This window comes from Marmota marmota, unplaced genomic scaffold (assembly GCF_001458135.2).
Source record: "Marmota marmota marmota unplaced genomic scaffold, marMar, whole genome shotgun sequence".
Lineage (NCBI taxonomy): Eukaryota > Metazoa > Chordata > Mammalia > Rodentia > Sciuridae > Marmota > Marmota marmota.
In genome coordinates, this window is record NW_026000153.1 from 17,292,481 (window position 1) to 17,317,198 (window position 24,718).

General features: G+C 39.3%; 1 protein-coding gene and 1 long non-coding RNA gene across 13 annotated transcripts in view; one reads left to right on the top strand and one right to left on the bottom strand.

Annotated features, from left to right (window-relative positions):
- Nucleotides 1-8,274, bottom strand: part of Inhba (inhibin subunit beta A) — a 24,115-nt gene extending 15,841 nt beyond the window's left edge. For 2 of the 3 annotated variants that reach the window (XM_015490248.2, XM_015490247.2), the window contains exons 1-2: nt 8,084-8,274; nt 4,413-4,595 (exon numbers count right to left, since the gene is read on the bottom strand). The gene's annotated coding sequence lies outside the window, so the exon portion shown is untranslated. Of the gene's footprint in view, nt 1-2,263; nt 2,346-4,412; nt 4,596-8,083 lie in introns of all 3 variants that reach the window. The other variant, XM_048786488.1, reaches the window with a different exon arrangement.
- Nucleotides 1-24,718, top strand: part of LOC125611537 — a 98,864-nt gene that overhangs the window by 7,108 nt on the left and 67,038 nt on the right. For 6 of the 10 annotated variants that reach the window (XR_007341728.1, XR_007341722.1, XR_007341730.1 and 3 more), the window contains 3 exons: nt 11,010-11,242; nt 18,315-18,431; nt 18,956-19,113. This is a non-coding gene — a long non-coding RNA (uncharacterized LOC125611537). Of the gene's footprint in view, nt 1-8,397; nt 8,595-11,009; nt 11,243-18,314; nt 18,432-18,934; nt 19,114-24,718 lie in introns of those variants that run through there. The other 4 variants (XR_007341724.1, XR_007341726.1, XR_007341727.1 and 1 more) reach the window with 3 other exon arrangements.

Consider the following 24,718-nt stretch of genomic DNA (forward strand, 5'->3'; position numbering starts at 1 on the left):
AGAGACAGAGAGAGGATGGGAGGGAGAGAGACAGAGAGAGAGGAGAGAGGGGGACAGAAGAGAGAGGGAAAGGGGGGAAAAGGGAGAGAGAGGGAGAGAGAGAGAGAGGAGAGAGAGGAGAGAGAGAGAGAGAGAGAGAGAGAGAACGATTGGCCCTAAGTGAGTGAGTGAATGGGAGAGGGAGGGAGTTTGTCTGTGAGTAAAGGCTGTGATTAGGGAGGGAGGGAGGGACAGCCCGTTTTTCTGACAGGCTGCTTTCCTTCTGCTCGTTGCTCCCTCTCACACACCTCTCTTCAAATATCACCATTCTCGGGGGTTCTACGTTCCCTCTACAATAAATTCTCCTCATTTTGTTCACTTCTTCTTATTATCTTTTTTTTTCTTTCTTTCTTTCTCAGCCTAGTCCCCTTGCTTCACCTTCTTCCTTTTTTGGAGGGGGAAAAAAAAACCCCAACCAAAGGCACTATCTCAATCCACAGGGATAGTTTGATTGGAAAAGTCTGCCCCCGCAGCCCCTCCACTCCACCTCCACTGCCCTGGGTGATGACCCACCCACCTGGCTGAGGTGGGGCTGACAGGTAGCAGAGGTCAGGGGAGAGGGGCCCAGGGGCGTGCTACTGTGTGTTCTGCCCCAGGGAATCCAGAGTGGCTCCTTTTCCCCCATTCATTCATATTTAAATGTTCAGGGTCTTCAACCCCAGGCTGGCGATCTGAGGGAGCGCAACAGAACTTTTGTTTGGGGCCATAGAACATACTTTACTTTTCCTAACTGGGCAATGTAGCAGGGCACAGAAAGAGCCAAAGGACAGGCAGCACTTAACATGTCTAAGTTCTAAGAAGCACTTTTCTCTCTCCTCTCTCTTGCTGCCCCCTTTCACAAATTACAGCCTACCACCCCTTGCCCCGACTTCACAGATAAAACACAAAATTCATTTGGCCTTTCCCACATTCTTTCATAAAAAGAGTGTACTGTATGACGTGAATAACTGGCCCTATGGGGAAAGAATCTCTAAAATATATTGGCAAATTATTTTTCTCTGTCATGTGATAGTTTTTTCAGCTTGTCCCCTGCCCAGTCCTGACCAGTACATTCATGGAGAGACTCCTCCACTGCTCTCTTTTCCCTCAAAGGAACAGCCTAGATGAAATCATCATGGATTTTAGTGCTCACAGAAAAAGAAAAATGTGCATGTTTAAACAATGCCTTTCTGAGGCTTTTTTTTACCACCCCCCCCCAACTCCTTTTTTTCATTTTCTGTCTTATTGCTTTTATCTTGCAGAAGTATCTTTAAGGGGTCCATCTGTTAAAGCTTTCCTTCCTTCTCGGTTTCTTTCCCACACATAAACCCTCTTGGTTTCTGTAGTTACAGTCAGCTTATATCTGACACCTAGTGTGTTCAGAGCATTCTAGTCAAGCAAGGTAGCTTGGCTGGAAAAGAGTTAATAAGTATTACTTCACACATAAGATCTGAGTACAAGGGGGAGATAACGATAAAATTGTGACACTAAGTTAAAATTACAGTTTGCAGAGGTAACAGTGCTTTTCTGAATTGCACAGGCTGTCCCCTTTTCAAAAACAACTATTTGCAAGACTTTCTCTGTAGTAGGCTCTCTAACATCTTTGGGGTTTCAGCTCCAGGAACATTAATTGCTCTGCTATTGGGGATAAGACTTTGTCCACATTACCTAGAAGTCTCATGTTTTTTAGCAGGAGATGGTGAAAAGATGAGGGAAGAGGGGGTATTTGCATTATAATGGTTTAATAAAACATCATTGTAGTCTAATATTTAACATTGCCCACCTATTTGGAGTCACAGATACAGTACCCAAAGCCTGTTGCAGCCCAATTAAGTTTTACAAGAGAGTCTGAAATAGAACTAAAAGTTTAATGACTCCAAACAACTCAAGAGACCTAATAGTGGCATTTAGATAAGTGCAACTTATCAATATTTGGATTCTCTCTGCATGTGAGTATGTGTGTGTTCCCTGAATTTACTGTTTGCAAATGTAACTCTTAAAAATAGCTTTCTCTTTGGCATATGTACTTGTATATATGTGCTGAGTGGGTTGTATAAACACATAATCTATTTGCATGCTCTAGGACTGTTAAAAGCTGTATTAACCTGCCTGAATAGAAAAAAAAAAAATTAAAAAGGTACAGATTACAATGCCCAGGGAAGTGCCAATAAGTTGTAAAATTCTTCCTATCCATTCTGACTCAGAATGTGCAAAGAGCTCATAAGTAAGAAGGAAAAAGCATTACCTTTCTGGTCCCTTCTCTCTCACCAGCCGGCTCTTGTATCATGTGGTAAGAGCTGTCTGAGTTCCTCTTCATGGTATTGGCACTGTGAAGTTTTATACTGTACTACTTATTTGTACACTCACACATTGGTACCACTCGAACAGAGGAGGGCTGGGGCTTTGTTTGGGATTGGTTAGAATCAGAATGACATCAGCAGATTACTGGTTTTTCCAGTGTGAGACATTTCATAATTCATTATCTAATGGAAATCCCTCTTGGCTTCTGAGACACTACTAGGGTGATGCACTGAGCCAGTGAAACCCCTGGCTGTGACTAGTCTACCTTTTACAAAAATATTGGAATTAAATAGATCTCAACAAATGTCCAACTTTCAACTTTTACTACTCATACACACATGTCTCGTTATATTCAGGTTCAGTTTTATGTCTTTACATAAAACATCTGTTACTTTGTGAGGTTGTTTCTATTTACAGAGTATTTTATTGTCTTTTACAGGAAGAAAATTCACAGTGTTCTTTATAGGTATTGTAATTTAATTTTTTAAAAATAGCTATTTCATTGAGGGAAAATATGTATACCCATACGGTGATGGTCTTGCCTCCCCTGACCCGCACTATTATTTTACATCTTGAAATTGAATGCCTGCTTCATAAATCATTTATCACCAAGAACTTGGGAAATATTCATTCTCTGCAAATGAACTTCATAAGTATCCTTCCCAGGTCTTTAGAATCCCATTCTAACTAGGGAAAAAAAAATCACACATCTTTTTTTTTTCAACCAGAACTTCAAGTCCTATGATTTCTAAATTGTTACAAATATAAAATGAGATTAATGAAAAGAGGCAAATGCTCCTTGAAACAGGGGTAAAGTTAGGTTTAGGAGGAAGGGCACTGGCAAGTCTCAAAAATAACACAGGAGGGGGGGAATCCTCAGACAAGTCTGATGGAGAAGGGTTGTTTGAAGGAGTATAACTGAAGCACAAGCAGGGTTCCCATGACAAGTTGGATAAAATGTGCAAAATTGGGAGCTAATGAAAGCCATATGACCTGATATGTTGTTTTGTATGCAGGATTTAACATGCATAAAATAAACTTTTCACTGTGCCCACAAGCAAAATATAGAGGCTCTGGCCTCCTGATGTGTGTCTGAAGCAGGTTCCTTTAGGACACCAGGAGTTTTCTGTGTGAGAGGGTCTCTCTTGGCTAGATACAGAGAAAGTGTGGGTGCTAGCTGTATGTGGAGGAGGAGGGGAGAAAAGTATTCTAAGAACTGCATATGCAGAACTGAAGTAGGAAATAAAGTCATTCGGTTGTAGAGGAAGAGAGGGGATCTGAGTGGCAATGACAGAAACAGAATCAATGATGATGAATTCCACGTCTGCCCTTCAGTGTAGAGTGGGATGAACTGAAACCCCTTATAAGAAAGGAACTTCCCCATTTTGGTGGGAGGGGGAGGTGATACTGAGTGGAGATCAATGGCATCCAGTGCATCTAAGCTTGCCCCCTGGCAGATGCATGAATCCTGTTGTGCTAAGTACCACCATACCCCTCCCCCCCCCCAAAATAGTGCGGAGGCCGAAGAGGAACCCAGATCAGACCGCAGTTCCAATGCTCCCTCATCAGGTAAACTCAGGCCTTAGCGTTCCCATCTATGAAATGGGATTCATATTACTAAACTGCAGGGTCAAGCCCAGTGCTCAGAAAATAATAAGTGATGTTCTCAATAAGACTGGAGGTTCATTTGAAACATCTGTGTCACAGGACCCTGAGGCCATGCCATATATGTGGCTCTGAAACCACCTTGGCCATCTAATGCCACCTAGCAGCTCTGATGTCATTCTCTACCTGGATCCCAACCTCAGAGCTAAACCACAGTGGAAAAGCCTCCTCACTCAGTACAAATCAAGGTGGGGGTGGTAGTGGAAGCAGGCAGGTTAAAATAGCTTCTGTGGAATATTCTGGACTAGGAATTAGCTTTTCCCTGCCAAACTCAAGGGCCCAGGGCATGAGCTGGTCAGCTCAGTTCCTGACAAGAATCTCCTTTTCCTTCCTCGGTTTGGTTTCTCTTTCACTTCCTGCCCCCTCCCCCAGAGTTTCCCCACACCCCAGGCCCTTTGGGTCCCGGCTTCTCGGCCCTGCTACTGTACCTTGAGCAACACCTGCTGGCAGCTTCCAGGGATCACGCCGGAACGCGCTGCTCGAGCCCAGCTCGCGGGATGCCTGGAGTCAGGGCCAAGCCGTTCCAAGCGGCCGCCTCTATTTTTACCCTGAGCACCAGCAAGGGCAACTTCTTTTAAGAGCAGCTCTTGATTTTTCCCCCCTTTTGGCAGCTAAAGAATTCAGGGAGGAAAAAAAAAATCACTGTTCAGTGAGTGCAGCTGGGAATCTCTGAACCCAGCCCTCAGTGCCAGGGACTGTAACCACAGCAAATGTCAGGGACCAAGACCTGCAGTGGGGCCGGCGGGCTCCCCAGCGGACAGAGGCGAGCTGGGGAGCGCTCACGCACCCGCACCCGCACCCGCACCCGCAAACTGGCCCCTTTCTCAGTGTGGAGTTCGGTCCTAGCAGCTTCTGCACTAGCAGAGTGGCCCGCTGCCACCGCGTTATTCACCTAGCGGAGGCGGTCTGATTTACTGGCTACTTCACAAAGCTCCCAACTCCACGCTGGAGCATTTGCATGGCTCTGTGCTCGCCTCGAAGAGCAGCCACTAGCGAACCCGGTGGAGCAGCTTGCTGCGAGAAGGAGCCGGGAGGGAAACTGGTACCTTATTTTACTGTAATTGCAAAAGGAAAGATGTGCCAGAGATTTATATTTAGAAGTTGTATGTTTCTACTTTTATGTAAATGGAGCAATTAGGGCCTGTCTTGCTGCTGCTAACTCCAATGCTTGTGCATTGCTGGGGAGCTGGTGTTTTCAATCACAATTAGCGAGCTGGTCAAAAAACAAAGTTCGTTTGAGGATAAGAGCTCAATTGTGTGCATGGGGGACAGACCTGCATCCCGGTGCTGGCCCGTGGCTTGCGGTGGGTGACACATACCTTAGGGGCATGGCTAACCCTGTACTGTAGTGGTGTTTACCCGTGGCAGCAGCTGTCCCCATACAAAGTTGGCATAGATCAAGAAGCAAGAATGTTCACTTTTCTTCTTAAGCAAACCGTATGTCCTTCGGCTTCCATCCAGGCTATTAATTGGTCTCTTTCCTCACTACTCCTGGAACAAGGAGACAGGCCTGGAAAAGGGGGGCATTTTTCATGGCCCTGTTATTTTAGCTGCTGCTCACGGATTGCTGTGATTCAGTCAAAAAAAAAAAAAAAAAATGCAAGCCAGGAGATGTGAACACCCCAAGCAGGTGACTGGGAAGTTGTCCTCTGATTCAGCTAAATGACACAAGGCTGGGTGTTCAGAGGCTGCTGACGAGTCAGGGTGTTTTAGTTCCTTCCTATGGAAAAATCTGTTTCCAAAGAAGCATGATTTCTGCTTCATCCCGTCTGGGAAACTGAACATAAAACGTGACTATGGAGAGAAATCAAAAGGACTGGTGAGGTGTTCTTAGCAGCTGAGTTATTCTGGGCTCAGGCAGGAAAACCTGGCCTGGTTGGTGAGTGGTGACTCCCTCAGAAAAGCAGCGCAGTATCCAGAAAACGTGGGGAGGATCCAGAATGGTATTTGCTGCAGTAGATTGCAGGAGTTGGTGCCTAAGGGTTTCATCAAATAGTTTAAATTGAATATGGGACTGGCAAACCCTGCCTGTTTCCTGGACAGTGTGCCTGAACATAGCTTGGGCTGAATGTTAGGAAGAAAGATTTGGGACAAAGATGGATTAGCATTTCACAGTCAAAATTAAACTGGGAAGCTGTTTTGCCTTTAACTTAAATCACTGAATGAATAGTTGAAAACCAGGAGAGAAGGAAACATTAAAATTCCTTCCAAATCCATCCAGAACAACAAGGTTAGAAATGGTTAATCCAAAACTCAGTTCCTAAGCCTCACATTTTTTTCTCAGAATCACCAGAATATCCCACAAGGCCTTGTGTTCTGTAAGAGCACCTATTCTCAAAGTATTTGGGAATGCACTTGTCTGAAGGGTCTGGGGCAGGGAGGGTTAGAGAGGATGTACCAGATGCTCAAACTAAAACAATTAGGAAAAGAAAAAAGAACAACTATCCAATAAGTAAACTGTTATTCTTCATCCCAGAGTAGTGGTTTCCTACTGGGTGATTTTGCTCCCCAGCAGACATTTGACAACATTGGAAGGCATTTTTGGTTCTCACAACTGGTAGGGAGGTGCTACTGGCATCTAGTGGGTAGAGGCCAGGGATGCTGCTAAACATTCTGCATTGCACAGAACAGTTCCCACAACAGAGGAATGATCTGGCCCAAATGTCAATTGTTCTGCAGTTGAGAAATCCTGATTTAGAGTGATAAAGTTTTATCTAATTTCCTTTCCATCCATGCTGCAAGAGGTTTTGGAAATCCAACTCGTAACACTCAAAAATATTACAGCTATGCAAAATATTAATAGTTCAAGTGATTCTGCTTTCTCATGCAAATGTGCTGTCTGACCTCTGGAAACCCACACCAGACTACCAATACCAGAGTTCCTCACCGCACATTGTTAATCCAACCAACTTTCTTGTATGGCCTCAAATGCATTTCCTGCTTTGGTTAAAAACCCCAAGTAGGATCTTGGTGATCAGCAACAAAGTAAGATGAGCTGGCCCACTCCTAAGTTGTTAGGAGGCAACGGACTCATGAAAAAGAGTAAATGAATGGAGAATTGGTTGTTCATTTTATCAATTCAGTATCAGATAAATCCATGCAACAGAGAATTCCCTGAAGTCAAATTCACAAGCATGAGACTACCATGCCTTTCTCTCAATCAAATAAATAAATATAAAAAAACCAACAAAATAAATATATATGATATAGCTTGATTTTATTTGTTTAATACCTTAGGGGAATGACAGACAATCAATATCTGAAGAGATAAAGCAGAGGGCTTGGCTAAATCCTAATGCTTGTTCCAAGGAACATTATATTCTCTAACCTTCCTTTTCATAAGGAAGTGGTGGGTTTTAAAGGAAAGCCATGCTCCTCCAGGTGTTGCTCTCCTGAGAGGACTGGGAAGATATAGAGAAGAATCCCTCATCACAGAAAATAATAATAACCAACAAATGGTGAAACTCACAAAAGGGAAGTTTCCTGGATCAAACTAGCTTTCATGTGAAATGCTATTGTGCAGCTGACGAGGACTAACTTCCCTGGTTCATGGCTTAGCTCCTGAGTAACTTGGGTCATGCAGAAAGGAGAAGGTAGGTCAGAGTTCATTTTAAGATGAAGAGAGCCACAAGGGGAACATCTTAGATACTCCGACACTTTGTCATCTCCTCCAAGATATGATTCACAGTCTCCTCAGGTAAATGGTCATTTTGGAACCAAAGGCTTCAATCAACTTCCATATGATTCAGAAATGCCTGGATTTCTTCCCAAGAAGCAACCATTTAGTACATACGAAAAACTCAATATTGAGTAAAATAATCAATAATCACTTACAATCTCTATAGAGAATTATATATTGAATAAAAGCCACACACACAAAAACACACCCCCTCACACACACACACTAACTTCAACTGAATAAAAATGCTCTCAAAGTTCTTCTTAACCAACATGTATTTCTAAATTGTTTGTCATAACTCACTTCTAACCCAATCAGGAAACATCTGTTACAGCAATTGATCTTCTTATTTCCCCAGAAGACTATTGAAAAATACTCCCCAAGGAACATATAACAGATTGTCATAATCATTTTTCTCACCTGGATCCCCTCGGGTAATAAGCTCCATGTTGATGATTTGAGAACACAGAGATTTAGCATATAGATTCCATTGGATTGATAAGAGCAGAGATCTTGATTTTAATCCAGTTTTGCTTATCCACAAAGATACCCCCACGACCTCTTCCCAAATTATAGCTTTGGAGGGCAAAAGCCAACGGAAAAGCCTGAGTGCCGCCCTATGTGTGTGTGTGTGTGTGTGTGTGTGTTTTATCAGTATGCTGCCTCCCTCATGTCCTAATAGAGTCCAAAGGTCCTAACCCTCTGTGGGAGCAGCTCACAGGCACGTCCAGGCCAGCAAGAGCAGAGTGCCACTGTCCACGAGCATTGTGTACTCTCATGAACGTACACTGACCGGGCATTCTGGCAACAGCTCAGCTCAATTAGTAAATATTTCCAGGTGTTCCACTCTAATTTTAGGAAGGTCAAGTTTGCAAAGGTGAAATAGCAAGTAGGACTTCTCTCAGTCTCAATTGACGTGGAAAAGCAAACTGTAAGTACGATATTTTGGGGGAATTTCACTGGAATCATTGAATTCTACAACTAGCCTTAAACTTTCAAGAAATAATCTGACCACAGTCCTTTGTCATAGATGGATTGAGCTGCTCTTGAAATATGGAATAGAATGATAAATGAAAGAAGAGCCATTATATTAGAAGGAAAAAAATTCCCAGCAAATCTCTCCCAAAGTCCAGGGGTTAATTTGTGATCACTTAATGAAATGGGGGAGGTAAGCCAATATATTAATTATGGCCAACTTCAACATCATTTAGTTATGAAATGAGAATAATTAAAATGGTGCTCCCTGTAGAAAAGAGTTCAACCAATAAGTTCCTCAACTTTCAAGGAGGTTTTGTTTTATTAGATGCTGCTAGCTTCATGTTAGTCACAGGGAAAAAAAAATGCCCACATACACACGCACGACTAAATGCAGTCAGTTTGCTCAGCTGCTGCTGACGTCACTGCTGCCCACTAGGAGTGAGTTACTGTAATAACCCCCTTTTATTAATCATAGGCTGGAGGAAGCACAAAGTGGGTGACATCATTAGGCAAAGGACCGGCTAACTCATGCTCCAATTTACTCAGTTTTATTATAACATTTCTCAAGTGTCATATGAAAGTGATTACCATTTCACACTTTCCCCCTCTGAGCAATCATCCCTAACCTTCAATTCAAACTCCCAGAGAAAAGCTTAGCTTTTCAGATGCAGACATGGAAGGGCCAAATCTCACTAAGGGTCCTGTTCCAGGAAGGAATGTCCTCCTACAAATAGCTTCTTGCTGAGCTTGAGATGGAGGCAGTTTCTAGAATGAGAGCATCTCAGATGACTCTGGGTTCTCTCTAATCCTGGTGGTGACATCTGATTGGAGAAGACAGCCATCATAAAGAGGACCTTGGGGGTCCAGATGGGCACTGCCTTGCATGGCCTCATGGTCTTTGCATGGCTCTGCACACCTGGGCTTTGAAATGTAAAGACTCCATTTGTAGTTGTAGTAAAAGGTTGTGGTTAATAGTATGGGTCTTATAGTTAGATAACCTGCATTCAAATTCAAGATTCACCACTTTCAAACTGGAGGATGCTAAGTGAATAACTGTACCTCTCAGCGGCTCGGTTCCCGATTAGTAAATGCTGATAGTAATGCACCTCCCTCACGGATAGGATTGTTGTGAGGCATAAATGAATTAATACATGTAAGGCTTATAGAATGTGCCAGTAAATATTGCTCACTGGCATTATTTCTGTTCTTTTACTTAAAAAGTTTTGCTGGCTGAACTGAACTTTCTGTGTCTAGCATTGTAGTGCTCTGGAGAGATGCACACACATTCTGTGACTAGCCACCAGGGTAGACTGGTGTGGGGGACACCCAGTCACACACTCAGCTATGTCTCTGGCTGAAAGTTGTAAGTCAGCCTACCTCTTTGTGGTCCTGTTTCCCACCTACTACTAATTATGAAGAACTTATGAAAACTGAAAGAGGCACACGATTACAATCAAAAAAAGACATTGACTCAAAGATTCTCAGGAGCTCAGCTTCTTGTTATTGTCATTTCTTTTTAAACAGACAAGATTGTTGGGCCATTTGATAGTGAATATATATATACATATATATACATATATAGTATATGCATATATATATATATATATATATATNTATATATATATATATATATATATATATATATATGAAAAGGTGTGTCTCCATAATATTATATGCATCAGGAAAAATAAATGTTTTTACCACAGTCAGAGCTGTGCTTCATCCTTTTAAACCAGCATCTTGGGGCCCTTACAGAGCCATTTTATAGATGTCTTCACTCATCCCCTTTTTTGCAGTCCCATCCTGAGGGTATTTTAAAGAGTCAAAATAAAGCTTACTTAGGCATGCATGAGAGACACAATGAGAAGACCAAAAGAGAAGGCTGTGGCTTTGTAATATTTAGATAATGATGAAACTCAGCTATTGCAGAATGCAGTAATTATATAGGATAATTTATTACTTAGGTTCACCTTTGCTCTGTATTGAATTATAAACACTTGACTAGGAGGCAGGTTTGGCTTCCAGAATGATATGCTGGTGCAGGAAAGAACTGCCAGACCATGTAACATAGTAAATAAAATAATAATACATAGCAACTTTAAGATCTTCAGATTGGAAGCTTCCTTCAAGTGACAAAGAATGCCAAGATATCTGCTGCCCCTAACTGGTACCATGAAGAATAGCACACATTTTTTTTTTTTTTTTTTTTTTTAAGTAGCATAGGAGAGATCTCAGGTACAGTTACTTGTTGGTAGCTAAATCAGCCCCTTGGGTTGCATTTGTGAAACTGGTCGTTTCCATGAAACTTTTTGTGGATGCTAAGGCAAAGTCTTCGAGTATATCCATATTTTGCTCCGGTCTTTTCCAGATGCAGAGATACTTCTGAATTCCAGCAGCTGCCTACGTGGAACCAGGGCAAAGGGTTTCTCAAGCACAAATCATTAACACAGAGTGTTTGTTAATACTACCACTGGAGGAAGCTTTCACAAGGCTACTTAAAAACTACGTAATCCTTTTATGAATATTTCTGAAAGACCTGGAAAATTTGACCACCAGGGAAAGTGAATCCTACTGGCTTGTAGAATATTCCAGACCTGCCAGGTGATTGATCTATTATGCTAGTGGGAAGAGGCAGAGGCTCCCTCTTCTGGTGCCTCTGGATAGAAGGAAACCCTATAAAGATAGCGAGGAGGGGCACCTTTTCTTCATCTAGCCACTCCTGATCCCCAGATCATTGCTTTTAGATAACATGCATCCTCATTTTAAAAGTAATACTTATTCTTTATAAAATATAGAAAATGTTTGAAAATTTAAAAAATATAAATCACATGTGATCATCTTATTCAGAAATAACTATTAAAATTTTGGTGTATGTGTAAAACAAAATTGCAATTGAATTGTAATTTTGTAAAATGATATTTTTCACCCATCATTATATGTTGTATACTATCAATGGCCAAATTAGTTCTTGAAAACAATGACTGGGCAGTAATCTATCAAGTAAATTGCTTATTTTTAAACCCATTTACTATTTTTTTCCATTTACTATTTTTTGGTGGGGGGAATACTTTTTTTTTAACCCCTGAACTATATTCCCAGATCTTTTTATTTCTTTTTGATTTTGAGACAGGGTGTAGGTAAATTGCTAAAGTCGTCCTTGAACTTGCCATCCTCCTACCTTAGCCTCCTTAGTTGCTGGGATTACAGATATGCACCACTCACATAGCTAAACCGGTCTACTATTGTATTTTAAAGTTATTTTCAAAACTTTGTGATGATTACTAATATCCAGACATCTTTTTTACGTTTTTCAGTGCATCTCTGGTTACTTCCTTGATTTAAATTCCTAGAAGTTGTATAATGAATCTAAGAACATAAACATATTTAAGATCCATATACATCATATACATATATATATATAACTTTATTTATATATATATATAAACTGCCCTCTGAACAGTTTTTAACTGTTTACCTTCTAACTAATATTATAAGGGCCATGTTTTATCTTTGATATTATCATAGTTCCCCCACTCTCCTTTCAGGCCAAATTTGGTATACATTTTGTTTCAATCTGGGTTTTTAAATTATTAGTTAAGAATAAACATTTTATTGCCTATTTGCACAAATTTCTTTTGAGTCATTCTTCATGTCATATACTGTGTGTGTGTGTGTGTGTGTGTGTGTGTGTGTGTGTGTGTGTGTGATACTGAGAATAGAAGCTAGTGGTGCTCTACCACTCAGCTACATTCCTAGCCCCTTTTTAATTTTATTTTTGAGGCAGGATCTCACTAATTTGCTGAGACTGGCCTTGAACTTGCAATCCTCCTGCCTCAGCCTCCTGAGTTGCTGGGATTATAGGCATGTGATGACTATTTACATTTTAAATAGTATTTCATTACATAAATAAATTTGTATGAATATGTCTTACTGTGATTTTTTTTCCCATTTTTTCATTTGCCTATAACTTTTGTTTACAGTGTTTAAACTCAAAATAGAGCTTACATTTTTACATAGACCATTCTAGGAATATATATATATATATATTTTATGCTGAGGTTTCCCCATTAGGAAATCAAATCTATATTCATCTCTATTTCTTCAAAGTATGATGTTTTACTTTTTAGTGCAAAATATATGAAATATAGTTTAATAAACAGAAAAAAGAAAAGCTATATATACACTTCTTAAAATTTTTAAAAATTATTTTCTAAAGACTGAATAAGCACCACTTAGGGAATTTTCTTTTGGGAAGGTATTTTTATCACTTATTGAATATGCACAAATATGATCCCCATACTTTGTTCTGCTGATCAGGTGTCTGTTGCTAAGCTTTCTGTCTAATTCCATGTACATTTTTCCAGTTCTAATGTTGTTCTTTTAATTGTAGTTTTATATATCTCAGATCTTTTTGTGTATCTGACTCAAGTTTACATACAGCAGCTATCTTGATTAAAATAGTGTTCCCTAGTCCCAGGACTTTATAACAACTGTAGATAATTCTAGGTTTCTCTACCTGTAGCTACTTAAAGTTTGTCATTTAATGACAGTATATCATTAAACAGTATTTATTTTTTATTAAAGTGGATTTTTATGATTATAATGATGATAGTTGTTCATTTTTAAAATACAAGCACTATGGGGGCTAAAAGAAGAAAAGGAAGAGAGAGAGAGCAGGAAGGAGGGAAGAAACACAGGTAGGTTAGTTCCCTAGAATTTACCTATCCAGAGAAAATGGGAGACATAGTTAATGTCCTTCAGAAATGGAGAGAACATTCTTCATCTCCCAAAATTCTACTGAAATTTTAAAAATTATGGCTGTAACTAATAATGGGGTTCATTTTGACATAGTCATAAATGCATATAGTTTACTCATTCTCAATCCCTAGTACTCCTCCTTTCTTACCCCTCCTCCCTCCCTCAGATCCCCTTCCTCAATTCTACTGGTTTTGACAGTGTTTTTATCTCTTTTTAAAGTTTTCTTGAATGTGTAAGCAAATTGTTGGTTTAAAACTTCTTCAGTTTTTGAGTATGCACTTTAGCTTTCTTTGCTATTTGGTTTAGCTCTTTTTTTGTTTTTTTGTTAGTTGCAGGATGTATGCATAATGTCTTTGTTGGCATTTTATTTATTTTCTATTAACTAGTTTTTAATAGAATAATACACTCTGCCCACCAAAAAGTATTCTACCTCTCTGAATACCATTTAAACCTTGTATTAGCTCTTCAGTTGGAGGACCAAATACTAATGGCTTCTTGAGACTCAGAAAAAGAGCTGAGACCACGGGCAGGAGCTCCCAAGTGACCTGAGTGGTCAGGGTCTATACAGCCAAGTTGTGAACACAGCCTTTTCTACTGGGGGAATATCCTGTAGATCTTGGCTCCTCGCCTGGCTTTGAAATTAACTGGGTCCAAAAGATGCTGAAGTCTACAACCCATTTCTTTTGAACTGCTATGTGTGCTTTATTTTACATTATCCCCCATATTTACGGCTCTTGTGCCTCATTTTCTTTTCTCAACTTGTGACAAGTCCTTCTTTCCTCCATCCCTAGAGATAAGCCTGTACCTCCATTAACAAAACGTACTGAGGGAGAACTAAGTTGACCGCGTGCACTCCAGGCAGGGCAGATGCTTACATCTGGCTTGTGTTCTAATCTTTGGGTTTTTCCACCTGCAGCTGCCATTCTATGGGTTGTAGCCTTCTATTGGCTGGCTGTTCCCCTCTTGCTTTTCCCTTCTCTTATAGTAGCCCCGACACGGTTCAAGCTCCTCTGGTGGCTGTCTGCTCCCATACAGGCCTTGTTTGCCCAGAGTCAACCACATACAGCTCTTGGTTGGTGTGTTCTCCTCCTGGGTCCTCCTCTTGAGTAGAAATGAGACAGTCCTATGCCCTGCCCTTCCCTACAACAGAGACTGTATTTGGTCCATGGAAAACATACATTTCTCTGGTCCCCCATTGGTGCAAGATGGTTTATTCACAAACATAATCCTCTCCTTTTTTTTCTCTACCTTGCCATAGACCAATGTATATTTTATCAGGTAGGAGTCAGACATCAATATGTAGCTCTTCTCTACTGCAGGGGGCACTGTTGGGACTATGTTCTGTCACTCAAGTTGAAGATTAACTGTGCCAGCTTGATAGAGCTGGGGCTCACACAAGGCAGATGCATTTACTGGAAGCATCTTACAAAACCTTTCTCTGTACACTCTCATGATCTTTTATATAACCCTCACTCTGGCATCTCTGATAGCTATCTGGTATCTCAGCCCCTGAGTTAGAATTTCAATCTTAAAACACCATAGACTAAGAATATTAATTTCCTATTATTGCTTGAGTAACATTGAGACTTAACTATTGATTTGGAAGAATCATCATTTGGGGGTTTATTTCTCACAGTACCCCATGCCTTCCTGGGAAACAGTAGAGTTTGAGAGGATTCAAAACTTAAAGACAGTCTCATATTTAAGAGGTGAGTGGAAGAAGAGAAACCCATGAAGAATTTTGAGAGGGATCCAGATATGGAAGAGAAAATGGGATAGGCAGCATTGTCAAGGAAACCAAGAAAAGTGAGAATTTTGAGGTGTCAGATGAAGCAGGGTAATCATTAAGACACACACAAAAAAAGTTTAACAGATTTGACAATATTCAGACCAGTGCCAGTTTTGGCCTGCCTGAGGCCAGAACTTTGTGATTCTAGGCAAATTTCAGTGGGAAGAAAAGGAGATGAGATGCCTAAAGGGATTCAGTTTGATAGAACACTCTTCGAAAAGTTCTAAAGAAATGGAATAATGACTAGAGATGGGGACATTGCGGATTGGAAACGAATCTTTTATTTTAAGATACAAGAAAGATGAGTCGGACACAGTGGTGCTTGTCTGTAATCCCAGCAGCTTGGGAAGCTAAAACAGCAGGATCATGATTTCAAATCCAGCCTCAGAAAAAGCAAGGCACTAAGCAACTCAGTGAGACACTGTTTATAAATAAAATACAAAATAGGGCTGGGGATGTGGCTCAGCAGTTGAGTGTCCCTGAGTTCAATCCCAGTTACTCCACTCCCCCCCCCAAAAAAAAAAGTTGAACATTTTTCTCTTTTGAGAGAAATAAGCAAATAAAGAAGGATAGCTTCAAGATACAAGAGCAGGGAGAGAAGCAAATTTCCTGCAGTACTAACAAATGATGAACTGGTAATCCCACCTGCTCGGGAGGCTGAAGCAGGAATATCAGGAGTTCAAAGCCAGCCTTAGCAATGGCGAGGGACTAAAGCAACTCACTGAGACCCTGTCTCTAAATAAGATATAAAATGGGGCTGAGGATATGGCTCAGTGGTCGAGTGTCCCCAAGTTCAATCCCCAGTATCCCCCAAAATGATGGACTCATTTTTTTCAAACCATTTCTGACCCCCTCCATCACTGCCATTCCACCATCCCAATTGACTTAAATTCACCACCATATTGAATTATTACAATATGCTCCTAGCATATTTTCTACTTCCATTCTTATCCTCACAGGGTATTCAGGACTCAACACTCAAAATGACACTTCTAAATTATAAGCCAGGTAAGGTCTTTCCTCTATAATCATACCCTTTCATGGTTTCAAAATCCTCACCATGGTAGAATTGGGTTAGTTGATCTAGGTATGTCCTTGACCATATCTTCTTCTCTGTTACTCTTTGCTTTCTTTATTCCCACATGGGTCTCCTCCAATACACAATCCTATGCATGCTTCAAGCCTCTGCAACTCTCTTCCTCTCCTAGGTACTCCTCACTAGGTACCCCATAGTTCTCTCTGATTTTCTTGTCAGCTAACTCCATAAGGTCTTCTTGGATCCATCAGTATAAAATAGCAACTAACAACAATCTCGCATATCCTAATATATTACCTGTTCTATTTTTCTACATTATACTTATCACTGTCTTAAATATTTATTTATTGTCTACTTGACAACTGTAAAATAAGGATAAAAATTTTTGTTAACAGCTAAATCTCAGCACCTAAAACGTAGCATGTAATAGAGGCTCAAAATATTTGTTAGCTAGTGAATGAATTCTAAGCATGGGTTAAAGGAGATAAAAAGTCATATAGAAACATTATTATAATTGTCAGAGGACATGATGAGAGTTTTCATCCATTATCATTAAGAAAAAAAGTAAGTTCACCTGCTGAGAGAAATGCAAAGGGGGTAAATGTGATGGGGTAGGAGATATGCAAAGACAGCTGGAAATTTTATCATGGTGGCAGAAGGAGTAGAAGCTTGCTATGGTTAGATCTGGAATGTCGCCACCCCCAAAATGTTGCATGTGTTGAAGGCTTTGTCCCCAGCCCATGGTGCTATTAGGAGGTGGTGGAACCTTCAGGAGTATGGCCTACTGGAAGCAAGTTAGGTCCCTGGAAGGACATATGTGGACCCTGGCCCCTCCTTTTCCTCTCTCTCTTTGCTTTCTGGCCAAGAGAGGTGAGCAACGTGCTCCACGATGTGCTTCCTGCCATATTGTACTGTGCTGCCACAGGCCCAAAGGCAATGGTACTAAGCAGCAATGGATGAAAACCTTTGAAACCATGAGCCACAGTAAGCCCCTCCTCCTTCTAAGTTGATTAGCTCAAGTATTTTGTCCGCAGTGATGGAAAGCTGGCAAACACAGAGAAGAAGCTAATTCAGAAGAGCTCCAGGTACTCATAAAGACCACTGAAAGCAGATGCACTGAAGTTGTTCCATCTCATCCAGCAATGTTTTTATCCCAAGATGTACAGGGGAGAAAGTCAAATGCTTAGATAAAGGATTGAAAGTAGAACTTTCTTTCATGATGAAAATGTCCAATAATCTGTGCTGTGCAATTGAGCAGGCATTGGCTACATGTGAAATGTGGCTATTTTGGACAGTGCATGCAGAGTGTTCCAGAGTCAGGAAGAGCAGGAGCCACAACAGGACCAAAAAAAAAAAAAAAATCCTGATAGGTGCCCATCTGATTTTGGTGAAGGAAATAGTGAAGCTAGAAAGGAATGAATACTCTGTGAAAAATATCTAGGGATCAGAAGTATTAATGAGGTGAAGTGTACATATGTGTGAAATGACATAAAGCTGATTGGAAGGAAAATAGTTCTCAGAAAATAGAATGCTGAAGTTTAAGATTTCAAAGGGTAAATAATTGTGAATAGTGAAACAGTGTAAGGCATGGTCATGGGGATAGATTTCTTATGTGGAGTGGGCATGAAAGTCCTAAGAGAGAGTTTAAAAAATAATAATAAACCTGGAGTGGGTATCAGGCACCAAGATGCACAATGAGGTAGTCAGAGCCTCAAGGCTGTTTTTATACAAGGGTGAAAAACGCAATGAAGATATTGTTATCAACAGTTCCTAATGGTCAGGCACTCATGTCTGCTGGTCATGGTACAAAGTGTTTGATCTATGTATAATCTTTAGTCCATTGAGTAACCTTTTGAAGTAGGTTCTCTTATTATTGCCATTTACAGATAAAGGCCTTTGGGTCTTAGAAAGACCAAATAATTTGTCCAAGGGAGTTGGGATGTTGCTAGGGTTCAATCCAGGAAAACTGACAATAAGGCTCATCCATTTTAGCACTATGTTTTGTTGTCTTCTCATTTGGAGCAGCGGTGGGTGGCAATAAGAGTCCTTAGTGGCTCCTACTCACCCCAATTCTCACTTATGTCTTCCAGATCTGGGAACCACAGGAAAATATGCATGATTGATTGGAGGAAGAAAGCCCATGGAGGAGTCAATGTCAGAAAAAAAAAATCAGATGATAAAGCGAAGATTTAGGGTAAAAACTGAGAGTGAGTGGCAGTTTATTTACAGTGGAACAAGAGAGTTTATTTGCAAAGGGTGCAGGGAGAGAGGAAGAGAGGTAGGTGGAAGCACAGAGTCTATTGGATGAAATTCCTGGAAAGGACAGATTCTTAGAAGATCTTTATTTGGGGTGGTGCCAAAGGCTGACAAGCAAACATTAATTGATCTTGAACTGTCACACTGAGAATATGATATGTATGGCAGGTACTATAGTAACTTCTCATGCCATGAATAAATTTTTAAGTATAATGCTTACATCTACCAATAGATAATAGAAGAGTACTAACGATGAATAAAAATATAAATTTAGAACATCTGTCTAGTTAGTATAGTATCATTCAACTGGTTCTTGTTATACCTGCTCCCATGAAGGTATTACACAAGACAAAAACTTCTAGAAGCATCAGAGTGGGGAGAAATCTTAATTTATATATATATTCAGGAGAGGTAACTTTATTTTTATATGATTGCATTACATGTCCATCATGAGATTTCAATTTTCATATGCCAGTAAGTGAATCTCACTCTGCCTGAAGTCTCCAAATTTCCACCAACACATAATTCTGGGATGGAATTGGTTGGAGTAGTGATAAAGAATGAAAGAGTTGTCTGACTTCTTCACTGTCTTGTTGGGCTGGAGAGCATGAAGTGTGGTTCATCATCTCACAGGTATCCTTCTTTCTGTTTGTTCTATGCAGATTGTAGCTAAATTGTTCCTCATTCTTAACTATGAGGCCTTTTATTTTTTAAACTTCTGGTTGGTGTAATAGCTAAAGAAATAAAAATGATGAGCAAAACTCAGCAACATGGAGAAAAAATTACAAGTGGATGGATATGGATATGAATGTGCCCACTGATAAGATTGTTTGGGATATAGATTCATATGCCAGACACATTACATTTCTTTAGTCCTCAAACTAACCCAAATAAGGGATGTCAGACCTATTATGAATTTTTTTCCCTTACCCTATCCTAAAATTTTCTGGGTCTTAGCCACAGAAAAGTCCTTCTTTCTAAGATTTTCAAGGTCCCCACTAGTCAGTGCTGAGACTCAAGAGTCTTGGTTGCACAAGTTCTCAAGGACTGAGTCCTTGACGCCCTCCCTGGGAACTTTCCACCCCCCTGAGAGTCTGCAATACTGCTGGGAGGTAGGTGTCAGTCTCCCTCATTTATGCCAGACACCTACCATTACTTTTTCCAGATTTAAGAAGCATCTACCCTACTGAAGTACCCAAAGCAAGATCTGGCTTTCTACCAGTCATTTGAGGAAAAGAGAATGCTAGGGAGAACAGATATAAACCAATATTAAAATAAACTGTGTTCCCCATTTACCTGGAAAACCCTCACTATGCCAATTCACAAACTAATATGCTCAATGACACAACACAAATATTTAGTTATTTGTATACCATTCAAAATATGAAAAAATAACATACATACCTGAAATTGTTTTAGAAGGTAGATGCTCCACCACTCCAATATTATAAGTGAAAGAAAATACACATTAACAAATTGATAAGTTCAAGTTTATACAACTATATAATGGCAGAGCTAGACTATGAATCTAACTCTACCCAGGTTCCAAATCCATGCATTCAGTCACTATAAGGGACCGATGAAGTATGCATTTGAGGGGCATGTCTTATGTGCTGAATCCATTGGTAAATGCTCTTCAGACATTGTATCTCTTTTAATCTTAAAAATATACATACATAGATATTAAAATCCATGAAGATGAAGAACTTGATGAATTAAATCCTCATTTACTTGTAATTGTAATCTGGCTCATTCCCAGAAAGCTAATAAATATTTCTGACAAACATTACTAATAACTTTCTACATAGAAAATTTCAGTGTATTTGTTTCTTTCCTTAGCCACGCCCTCCCCAAACTTCTCTCATTCCACAGCTGTCTAGATAGACTCTAATGTTCCTGTGTCCCCACTCACTGAGGGCTTCCTCCCAGCCTCTCCACTAGGTTCCCTTCTTCTTGGCTTTCTGTTCTTCTCAGTCTATATTCGGATTTCAGTGATTGTGTCCAACCTCTGGTTTTAACAGATAACCTTGGTGATTCACAAAACTTTCTGATTCCTCCTTTCCCCTGAACTTCAGACTCTATTTACACCCATCCATTGGTTTTATCCATTCAGAGGTCTATTAAATTGCTTCAAATTAACATGATAACACTAATTTATCTTGTTTCCACCAAAACCAGTTTCTACTTTTGAATTTCAATCTCAATTGTTATCATCCAATCACCCAAAAAGTTATCCCTTGACTATTTTCACTTTCCTGAAACTAAATACAGTTAAGAAACACATTATAACCATATACTTTCTAAATATTTCTTTAATCTAGAATCTCTGTTCCGTTTTTAAAAACTGATCCGATAATTAAACAAGACATTATGATTAGGACCTTTGCCCAGGATCTAACACAATTAAAATCCAACAAATATTTGCTATTTTTTTCCTAATATATAAACAAAAACAATAATGGTCACACAAAAAAAGCACATTGTACCACCACAAATCACTGCTGTTAATTAGATGTTGGACCCTTTGGATTAATACTTCCATTGTTTTTTTCTTTCTTATTTTCCATATTTTTTTCCTGTGTCTTCTGAGACTTCTTCAATTTTGCCTTCCATCTCTTCTACTTTTGTTTTAACTTTATTCTGTTAAAATTATTTTAAAAGTGTTTGTATTAGTCTGTTTTCTTTCTGTCTTTGGATTTAATCTCATTTAAAAGATTAATAAGGACATTTTAAAAGTGCCTTTAGAAAAGATACTTTCCGTTCTTTACCCTGAATAATTTCTGTTTTCTGCATCATCAGACTTTCTGCTTGTTCATTCTTTACGCCTTTGGTTTTCCTGATGCCTGCTGGTCCTAGTTGTCCCTTCATTTTCAAGGTAGCATATATCAGTTACCAGAACTGGCTTGTTGCTTTCCAAAGCTGGTGCCTTTTGCAGTAGGCTCAGTAGGTATCTGTCCTCTCACTCTAACTCTATGGTCTGACTTGGTTTAGCTCTCTGTGTCTTAACCCTATTGCCTAGAAGAGTGTCTGGCACATCATAAGAACCCCCAAACTAAAAGAATACATTGTTATGGAAAGCCTTTCCCTGTTAAAGTTAACAAATTGTTACTAGACTCTAAAGAAAGCTTCTAATGAAACGTAAGCATTAACCTAGTCCTGGGAAAGAAAGAGGAATTTATTTTAAGCATGGTCAACCCTTCAAGCCAGTTTCCTTCTTTTTTCAAATTTTTATTATAGAAACTTTCTAATATTAAATCAAGACAGAAAGAGGCAATACTAATCTGATAAGCGGTATCCTCTGCATTAAGAATGGGAAGACATGATCCTGATTTTATTTGTACTAGAGAGATCTTAAGATGCATCACTTAACTAAACCCTTCTTTCTCTAAATATAGAGTCCATAAATCAACTGCTTGTTTCCCAGGGTTTTGTGGGAATTCAAGTAAATATTTTATAAGATATTTCATCACCTTAGATAAAATGTTTTACAAATACCCAACACCCACTTTCATAGTTAAGCTCAAAACCATACCATAGCATATATCTACCCATAGTTTCTCAAAAACAGCCTGGGATTACACATCTCATTGAAGTGGAGCACATCCGAGACCATGTTTCTGGTTGTCAAACATGAATACAAACTCAATTGAATCAAATTCTCAGGTAATAATCCCTTAATCTTTATATTCTGTTGTTCTCTCTCCGTGGTTTTCCTTTTGCTTCTGAAGGAGGCTGAAGCCAACCTTATCTTTGATACGCTCAAAGTTAGCCTGTTAAAGTCTTTTTAACGTTTTTTTTTTTTTTTCTCACAGATGCTTAAAATTTATCTTTATTTTTTTCTTTTTTGACTTTTATATTTCAGAAACTCATGATGGAATGGTAGGTGACACTTTGTATTAACATTTCCTGAAAAATGTTTAGTTATTTTCAATCGGTATACCCTGGTACTTCTTTTTTAGCTCAAGAAAGTTTTCAGGTAGCCTGGCTTCCTCTCCAGTTCCTAGTCTGGATTTCCACTTTGTGAACCCCATATCTTTCTTCTCTCTGGATTCCACTGTTGGTGGTTTCTTCTTCTTCCCTAAAGAGTCAGTAAGGTGTGTCACTCCTATCAGTGTTGAATTTATTTTTGAGGGGGAGGAGTCACCTTGTCCTTCACAACCTCCAGAACATCTTTTAATGCTGTTTGTAACTTTAGTTTCTATAAAATCCTTTTTAAATCTCTTAGCTCTTTTTTTTCAACCTTTAGTTCTTTCTAAATTATTCTATTTCTTTTATCATATCATTTTCTCTTTTTGGATCACTTTTGCTTTGACTACTTTTGCTTTGACTGTTTCAGAACTCCAAAATTTAAAAATGTGCTTCTATTAGTAAATACTTTTAGAAAGAATCCTTTTCCACTGAAAAATAAACATCATGGGAACTTTTCAACTACATAACTTTTTTTGGTCTTTTTTTTCTTTTAACTTTTTTTTTTTAAGCTGTAAAGAGCTGAAACATGTTTGATAGAGAGCTATTTGAAATTAAAGAATGTCAACTCTGTGCCTCTATTACAGAACTTCTCTGACTTCTGTAAGCTGGCAAAATGCCCTGGAAGGAAGGTAATTAGTAATTCTTAGATTCTAGCAAGCATTCTTCCAAAGATCACTGGTTTTATGATAGTCTCACCTGTAGTAAATGTGAAACCCTACAATTTTCAATACACACTTTTATACAGGTGCTTCCATGTCTAACTCTGTAGGAGCGTATCACAAATGGGATGATGCCAGCCAGATTCAATGAGTTAATATCTGTCCTTTTATTTTCTAAGAGTCCCAATATTTTTGTAAACATGGAAGGGGCAGAAGAAAGGAGAAAGAGGAAAAGGGGAAATATCCTAGGCCCTTGGGGAAGTTTCATCTATGCAGTAGAAGTGGGAAGAATATTCAGTTGTAGCCAGAAGTCCAGAAATGGAGGGTGGAAAATATTTTTCTTTTTTTTTTCTGATGATAAGTGCTGTTTCATTTTGTGGGTCAATGCATGTTGGCTAGTCAGACCCTAGAAAATCAGAGTTAATAATAATATCCCCCAAATTCTTTACTTGGTTGTCTGTCAGTGTCAATATAAAAGAACAATTCTGCTATAAGGGAATAAGAAAATATTCTGAGCCAAGTATGCGTGACATGGCCCAGTAACATGGCCCAGTAACATGGATTCACGTTGCCCTAAATGATATGTTGTTCCATGGAAGAGGTTACATGTACCTGCATAGCCACAGAACAAACAAGCCCATACAGAATATGTTAACCAAATACATTGGTGGGAGCATTAGATAGGACAAGATTTCAGCAAAAGGGGGAAATCTTTTCCCTGAGGTTCTAATGTCATGTTATAGCATTCTTTGCTATAGGGTTGGTAGAGACTGGAGGGCTGCTGAGCTTAAGGATGCATTCCAGAGATTTACTAAATAGTCACGAGGAGGTTAGGTCAGATTCAAAGGTGGAAAGTGGATGGCAATTAAAGGTACTAAGATAGCCCAGGGTAATTTTGGCCCTTGAAGTACAGATTCTATCTCTTCACAATCATGATATTCTCCTCCTCAACCAAGATCAAACAGTCTGCAGGATGTTCAATATAGAGTCAGCTTCTTCAGAGGACTTCAGCTTCACATAGGTAGTGAAGATAACAAAAAATGGAATCAGGACCATGGCTTTTCTGTGAAACAATGAAATAATTTAAATATGTTTCTGTTTTCTATCCCTGAAGTGGTTCTAAGAAAGAGCAGTTTTTTATGGAACAAAATTGATCAACCAATTTTTCCTTCTAATATACTATAAGATTCTGGATAAGAATAAAGTCCTTTCTAGACTTTTCTTACCTTTCTCTATGTCTCATGTATACTTTCCCAACCCATTTTTCAAACCATTTCTGTTACCCATCATGTTTCTATTCAAAATAGACAATACACCTCATGACTTAGTTGCCATTTCTAATCACAATGTTCTCTGTCAAATACCCAAGAAACAAGATATGTGACTTATTGGTAATTAGTTAAAATATGGTAACAAATAAGACAACATGTAGAATTCTAAACATCTTAGTGATCACAGCAATAATTGATGTTTCTGTATTTGTAACCTGACTGAGACACGGTTTTCCAAGCAGAATGCATCTCTGAGTTTGTAAAGGGGCCATGGAGTCACTGTGGCTAACCAACTGCAGGCTCTTCTGGAGTCAAGAGTTCCACCACAGCCCAAAGTTA